The sequence below is a fragment of the Rhinolophus ferrumequinum genome, chromosome X (genome assembly GCF_004115265.2).
Source record: "Rhinolophus ferrumequinum isolate MPI-CBG mRhiFer1 chromosome X, mRhiFer1_v1.p, whole genome shotgun sequence".
In the NCBI taxonomy this organism is placed as follows: Eukaryota; Metazoa; Chordata; class Mammalia; order Chiroptera; family Rhinolophidae; genus Rhinolophus; species Rhinolophus ferrumequinum.
The window spans coordinates 51,708,278-51,715,150 of NC_046284.1; positions in this window are offsets into that span (position 1 = coordinate 51,708,278).

Genomic DNA, 6,873 nt, shown 5'->3' on the forward strand with positions numbered 1-6,873 from the left:
TTTTAATTCGGTTGTTTATTTTTTTGGAGTTGAGTGAGTTTTTCATAAATTTGGGATATTAACCCCTTATTAGATATATCATTGGCAAATATCTTCTCCCGTTTAGTAGGATCACTATTTGTTTTATTGATGGTTTCCTTTGCTGTGAAAAATCTTTTTAGTTTGATGTAATCCCACATGTTTATTTTTTCTCCTACTTCCCTTGCCCGGGGGCATATATCAGTAAAAATCTTACTCTGGGTAATGTCTGTAAAGTTTCTTCCTATATTTTCTTCTAGGAATTTTATGGCTTCAGATCTTAATTTTAAGTCTTTAATCCATTTTGAATTTATTCTTGTATATGGTGTAAGGAGGTGGTTCAGCTTCTTTTTTTTTTTTTGCATGTGTCTGTCCAGGTTTCCCAGCACCATTTATTGAATATACTGTCTTTACCCCACTGTAAATTCTTGCTTCCATTGTCATAGATTAAATGACCATATATGTATAGATTTATTTCTGGATCTCTATTCTGTTCCATTGATCTATGTGTCTGTTTTTATGCCAGTACCACGCTGTTTTGATTACTGTAGGCTTGTAGTATAATTTGATGTCAGGTATCGTTGTACCTCCCACTTTGTTCTTTTTTTTTCTTTTTTTTTTTTTCATTTTGTTATTTCTCAAGATTGCCGAGGCTATCCGGGGTCTTTTATGGTTCCATATAAATTTTAGGATTATATGTTCTATTTCTGAGAAAAACGTCCTTGGTAATTTTATAGGAATTGCATTGAATATGTATATTGCCTTACGCAGTATGCACACTTTAACGATATTAATTCTTCCTATCCATGAGTATTGTATGTGTTTCCATCGATTTTTATCTTCTTTAATTTCTCTCTTCAGTGTCTTATAATTTTCTGAGTACATCTCTTTTACTTCTTTGGTTAAATTTATTCCCAGGTGTTTCATAGTCTTTGAAACAATTGTAAATGGGATTGTTTTCTTAATTTCTCCTTCTGATATTTTATTATTGGTATATACAAATGCAACTGATTTTTGAATATTAATTTTGTATTCTGCTACTTTACTAAATTCATTTATCAGCTCTAATAGTTTTTTGGTGGAATCTTTAGGGTTCTCTCTATATAGTATCATGTCATCTGCATATAATGACAATTTTACATCCTCCTTACTGATTTGGATGCCTTTTATTTCTTTTTCTTGTCTGATTGCTGTGGCTAGAACTTCCAGCACAATGTTGAATAGAAGCGGAGAAAGTGGGCAACCTTGCCTTGTTCCTGATCTTAAGCGGAATGGTTTTAGCTTTTCCCCATTGAGTATGATGTTAGCTGTGGGTTTATCATATATGGCCTTTATTATGTTGAGATATGGTCCCTATATTCCCACTTTCTTAAAGGTTTTTATCATAAATGGCTGTTGGATTTTGTCAAACGCTTTTTCTGCATCTATTGACATGATCATATGATTTTAATTTTTCATTTTGTTAAAGTGGTGTATCACATTAATTGATTTACGGATGTTGAACCACCCTTGCATACCAGGAATTAATCGCACTTGATCATGGTTTATGATCTGTTTAATGTATTGCTGAATTCTGTTTGCTAATATTTTGTTGAGGATTTTTGCATCTATGTTTATTAGAGATATTGGCCTATAGTATTCTTTTTTGGTAGTGTCTTTGTCTGATTTGGGGATCAGGGTGATAGTGGCCTCGTAAAAAGTGTTTGGGAGACTTCTCTCTTCCTGGATTTTTTGGATTAGCTTGAAGAGAATAGGTGATAATTCTTTTTTGAATTTATGTAAAATTCACCTGTAAAGCCATCTGGTCCAGGGCTTTTGTTTGCTGGGAGCTTGTTGATTACTGATTCAATTTCCTTGGTGATAATCAGTCTATTCAGGTTTTCCGTTTCTTCTTGAGTTAGCCTTGGAAGGTTGTATGCTTCTTGAAAATTGTCCATTTCTTCCAGATTGTCTAATTTGTTGCAATATAGTTGCTCATAGCAATTTCTTAAATATTTTTGTATTTCTGTGGTGTCTGTTGTCACTGCTCCTCTTTCATTCCTGATTTTATTAATTTGGGTCCTCTCTCTCTCTCTCTCTCTCTCTCTCTCTCTTTTTTTTTTTTTTTTGATGAGTCTGGCTAAAGGTTTGTTGATTTTGTTTACCTTCTCTAAATACCAACTGTTGGATTCATTGATCTTTTGTATTGTTTTTCTGGTTTCTATGTCATTTATTTCCGCTCTGATCTTTATTATCTCCTTCCTTGCCCTCCCTTTGGGCTTATTTTGCTGTTCTTTTTCCAGATCCCTTAGATGTGAAGATAAACTTTGATTAGTGATGATTCTTGTTTCTTTAGGTAGGACTGCAATGCTATGAATTTCCCTCTTAGGACTGCTTTCATGGCATCCCATAGATTTTGGGTCGTCATGTTTTCATTTTCGTTTGTTTCGAGATATCTTTTGATTTCTTCCTCGATCTCATGGTTGACCCATTCATTATTTAGTAACATGTTATTTAGCCTCCATGAATTTGTGTGTCTTTTGGTTTTTTTCCTGTAGTTTATTTCTAATTTCATAGCACTGTGGTCAGAAAAAACAGTATGATTTCAATTTTCTTAAATTCATCAAGACCTGTTTGTGGCCTAACATGTGCTCTATCTTGGAAAATGTTCCATGTACGCTTGAGAAGAACATGTATTCTGCAGCTTTGGAGTGAAATGCTTTGAAAACATCGATTAAATCCCAGTGGTCCAATGTGTCATTTAAGGCTGTTGTTTCCATATTGAGTTTCTGTCTGGAAGACCTGTCCCATGTTCTCATAGGTGTGTTGAAGTCCCCTACTATGATAGTGTTACTGTTGATCTCTGTCTTTATGTCAGTCAATATCTGTTTTATATATTTAGGTGCTCCCATGTTGGGTGCATAGATGTTTCCTAGGGTTATGTCCTCTTGTCAGATTGATCCCTTTATTATTATATAGTGCCCATCTTTATCTTTTAATATGTTCTTCATTTTAAAGTCTATTTTGTCAGATATAAGTATTGCAACTCCAGCTTTTTTCTCATTTCCATTTGCATGAAATATCTTACTCCAACCCTTCACTTTCAGCCTGTGTGTGTCTTTTGATCTGAGGTGAGTCTCTTGTATACAGCATATACAAGGGTCTTGCTTTCTTATCCACTCAGGCACCCTATGTCTTTTGATTGGAACATTTAATCCATTTACATTTAAAGTAATTATTGATAGGTACATAGTTATTGCCATTTTTTAGATTTGTAGTTAGATTGTTTTCTTCTTTCTTCTGTTTAGAGAAGCCCTTTTAATATTTCCTGCGGTGCTGGCTTGGTGCTAATAAATTCCTTTAGCTTTTTCTTTTCTGGGAAGCTATTTATCTCTCCATCAACTTAAAATGATAGCCTTGCTGGATAAAGCAATCTAGGTTGTAGGCCTTTGTTTTCCATCACTTTGAGTATCTCCTGCCACTCCTTCCTGGCCTTCAATGTTTCTGTAGAAAAATCATTTGATAGTCTTATGGGAGTTCCCTTGTATGTAACCCTCTTTCTCTTGCTGCTTTTAGGATTCTCTCTTTGTCTTTAAGCTTTGCCATTTTAACTATAATGTGTCTTGGTGTGGACCTGTTTGGGTTTACCCTGGTTGGAACTCTCTGCACTTCCTGGGCTTGTATGGCGGTTTCCTTCACCACATTAGGGAAGTTTTCAGACATTATTACTTCAAATATGTTCTTGATCCCTTGCTTCCTCTCTTTACCTTCTGGCATTCCTATGATACGCATGTTGTTGCTCTTGATGTTATTCCAGAGGTCTCGTAAACCGTTTTTATTGTTTTCTATTCTTTATTCTTTCATATTTTTTATTTATTGGGGTGACAATTGTTAGTAAACGTACATAGATATGAAGTGTAGAATTCTGTATTACACATGTATAAATCCCATTGTGTGTTCACCACCCAGAGTCAGTTTTCCTTTCATCACCATATATTTGATCCCTCTTACACTCATCTCCCCCTTACCCTCGGGTAGCCACTAAACTATTGTCTGTGTCTATGAGTTTTTGTTTTTCATTTGTCTTGTTCTTTCATTGTCTTTGGTTTATATACCACATATTGGTGAAATCATATGGTTCTCTGCTTTTTCTGTCTGACTTATTTCGCTTAGCATTATACTCTCAAGATCCATCCATGTTGTCACAAATGTTCCTATATCATCTTTTCTTACTGCTGAATAGTATTCCATTGTGTATATATACCACAACTTCTTTATCCATTCATCTATCGAAGGACATTTTGGTTGTTGCCATGTCTTGGCCACCGTAAAAAAAGCTGCAATGAACATTGGAGCACACATGTCTTTATGTATAAATGTTTTCAGATTTTTTGGGTAGATAGCCAGGAAAGGGATTCCTGGGTCATATGGCAATTCTATTAGTAATTTTTTTAGGAACCTCTACACTGCCTTCCATAACGACTGCACCAGTCTGCATTCCCACCAACAGTGTATGAGGGTTTGTTTTTCTCCGCAGCCTCTCCAACATTTGTTACTATTTGTCTTGTTGATGATAGCCATTCTGACTGGGGTGAGGTGATATGTCATTGTGGTTTTTATTTGCATTTCTCTGATGATTAGTGATGTTAAGCAGTTTTTCATATATCTATTTGCCATTTGTGTGTCCTTTTGGAGAAATGTCTCTTCAGGTCCTCTGCCCATTTTTCAATTGGGTTGTTTGTGTTTTCGTTGTTGAGTTTCATGAGTTCCTTGTATATTTTGGATATTAGCCCCTTATCGGAGGCACTGTTTGCAAAAATCTCCCATTCAGTTGGTTGCCTCTTTATTTTGTCGATGGTTTCTTTTGCTGTGCAAAAGCTTTTAAGTTTGATATAGTCCCATTCGTTTATTTTAGCTTTTACTTCCCTTGCCATTGGAGTCAAATTCATAAAATGCTCTTTGAACACAAGGTCCATAAGTTTAGTACCTATGTTTTCTTCTATGCAGTTTATTGTGTCAGGTCTTATGCTTAAGTCTTTGATCTATTTTGAATTACTTTTGGTACATGGTGACACATAGGAGTCCAATTTCATTCTTTTGCACTTGGCTTTCCAATTCTCCCAGCACCATTTATTGGAGAGGCTGTCTTTTCTCCGTTATATGTTTTTTGTTTCTTTGTCAAAAATTGTCTTTCCATATTTATGTAGTTTTATTCTGGGTTCTCAATTCTATTCCATTGGTCTACGTGTCTGTTTTTCTGTCAATACCATGCTGTTTTGATTATTGTAGCCCTGTAGTACAAGCTAAAGTCAGGGTGTGTGATACCTCCAGTACTGTTCTTTTTTCTTAAGATTGCTTTGGCTATTCGGGGTCTTTTGTGGTTCCAAACAAATCTGATGACTTTTTTGTTCTATTTCTTTAAAAAATGCCATTGGGATTTTGATGGGGATTGCATTAAATCTGTATATTGCTTTGGGTAATATGGACATTTTAAGTATGTTGATTCTTCCAGTCCATGAGGACGGAATATCTTTCCATTTCTTTGTGTCTTCTTCAATTTCTTTTAAAAATGCCTTATAGTTTTCAGCATATAGGTCCTTCACATCCTTGGTTAAGTTTATTCCTAGGTATTTTATTCTTTTTGCTGCAATCGCAAAAGGAATTGTTTTTGTATTTCTTTTTCTGAGATTTCCTTGTTAGTATATAGGAATGCAATGGACTTTTGTACGTTGATTTTGTAGCTGGCAACTTCACTGTATTCGTTGCTTGTTTCTAATAGCTTTTTGGTGGAGTCTTTAGGGTTTTCTATATATAGCATAATGTCATCTGCAAAAAGTGACAATTTAACTTCTTCGTTCCCAATGTGGATGCCTTTTATTTCTTTCTCTTGACTGATTGCTCTGGCAAGGACTTCCAACACTATGTTGAAAAGCAGAGGTAATAGGGGACAGCCCTATCGTGTTCCTGAACGTAGAGCAAAGGGCTTCAGTTTTTCACCATTAATTACGAGATTAGCTGAGGGTTTGTGATATATGACCTTTAATATGTTAAGGTATTTTCCTTCTATACCTATTTTATTAAGTGTTTTAATCACAAATGGATGTTGCATCTTGTCAAATGCTTTTTCTGCATCAATTGATATAATCATATGATGTTTATCCTTTATTTTGTTTATGTGATGTATCACATTGATGTATTTGTAGATGTTGAACCATCCTTGTGCCCCGGGGATGAACCCTCTTGGTCGTGAAGAATAATCTTTTTAATCCATTGTTGTATTCGATTTGCTATAATTTGTGTAGGATTTGTGCATCTGTATTCATGAGAGATACTGGTGTGTAGTTTTCTTTTTTTGTGTTGTCCTTACCAGGTTTTGGTATCAGGGTAATGTTGGCTTCATAAAATGAGTTAGGGAGTACTGTCTCTTCTTCAAGTTTTGGAAGAGTTTGAGCAGGATTGGTATTAGATCCTCTTTGATGGTTTGGTAGAATTCACTAATGAAACCATCTGGTCCCGGGCTTTTACTTTTGGGAAGGTTCTGGATGACTGATTCAATTTCTTTACTGGTGATCGGTCTGTTTAGATTTTCCAGTTCTTCATGGTTCAGCCTTGGAAGGCTATATGTTTCTAAGAACTTGTCCATTTCTTCTAGGTTATTGAATTTGGTGGCATATAGTCCTTCATAGTATTCTTGGATGATCTTTTGTATTCTTGTGGTGTCTGTGATTACTTACCCTTTTTCATTTCTGATTTTGTTAATTAGTGTCTTCTCTCTTTTTATCTTAGTGAGTCTAGCCAAGTGTTTGTCAATTTTGTTAATCTTTTCAAAGAACCAGCTCTTTGTCACATTAATTTTTTCTATTGTCTTTTTGTCCT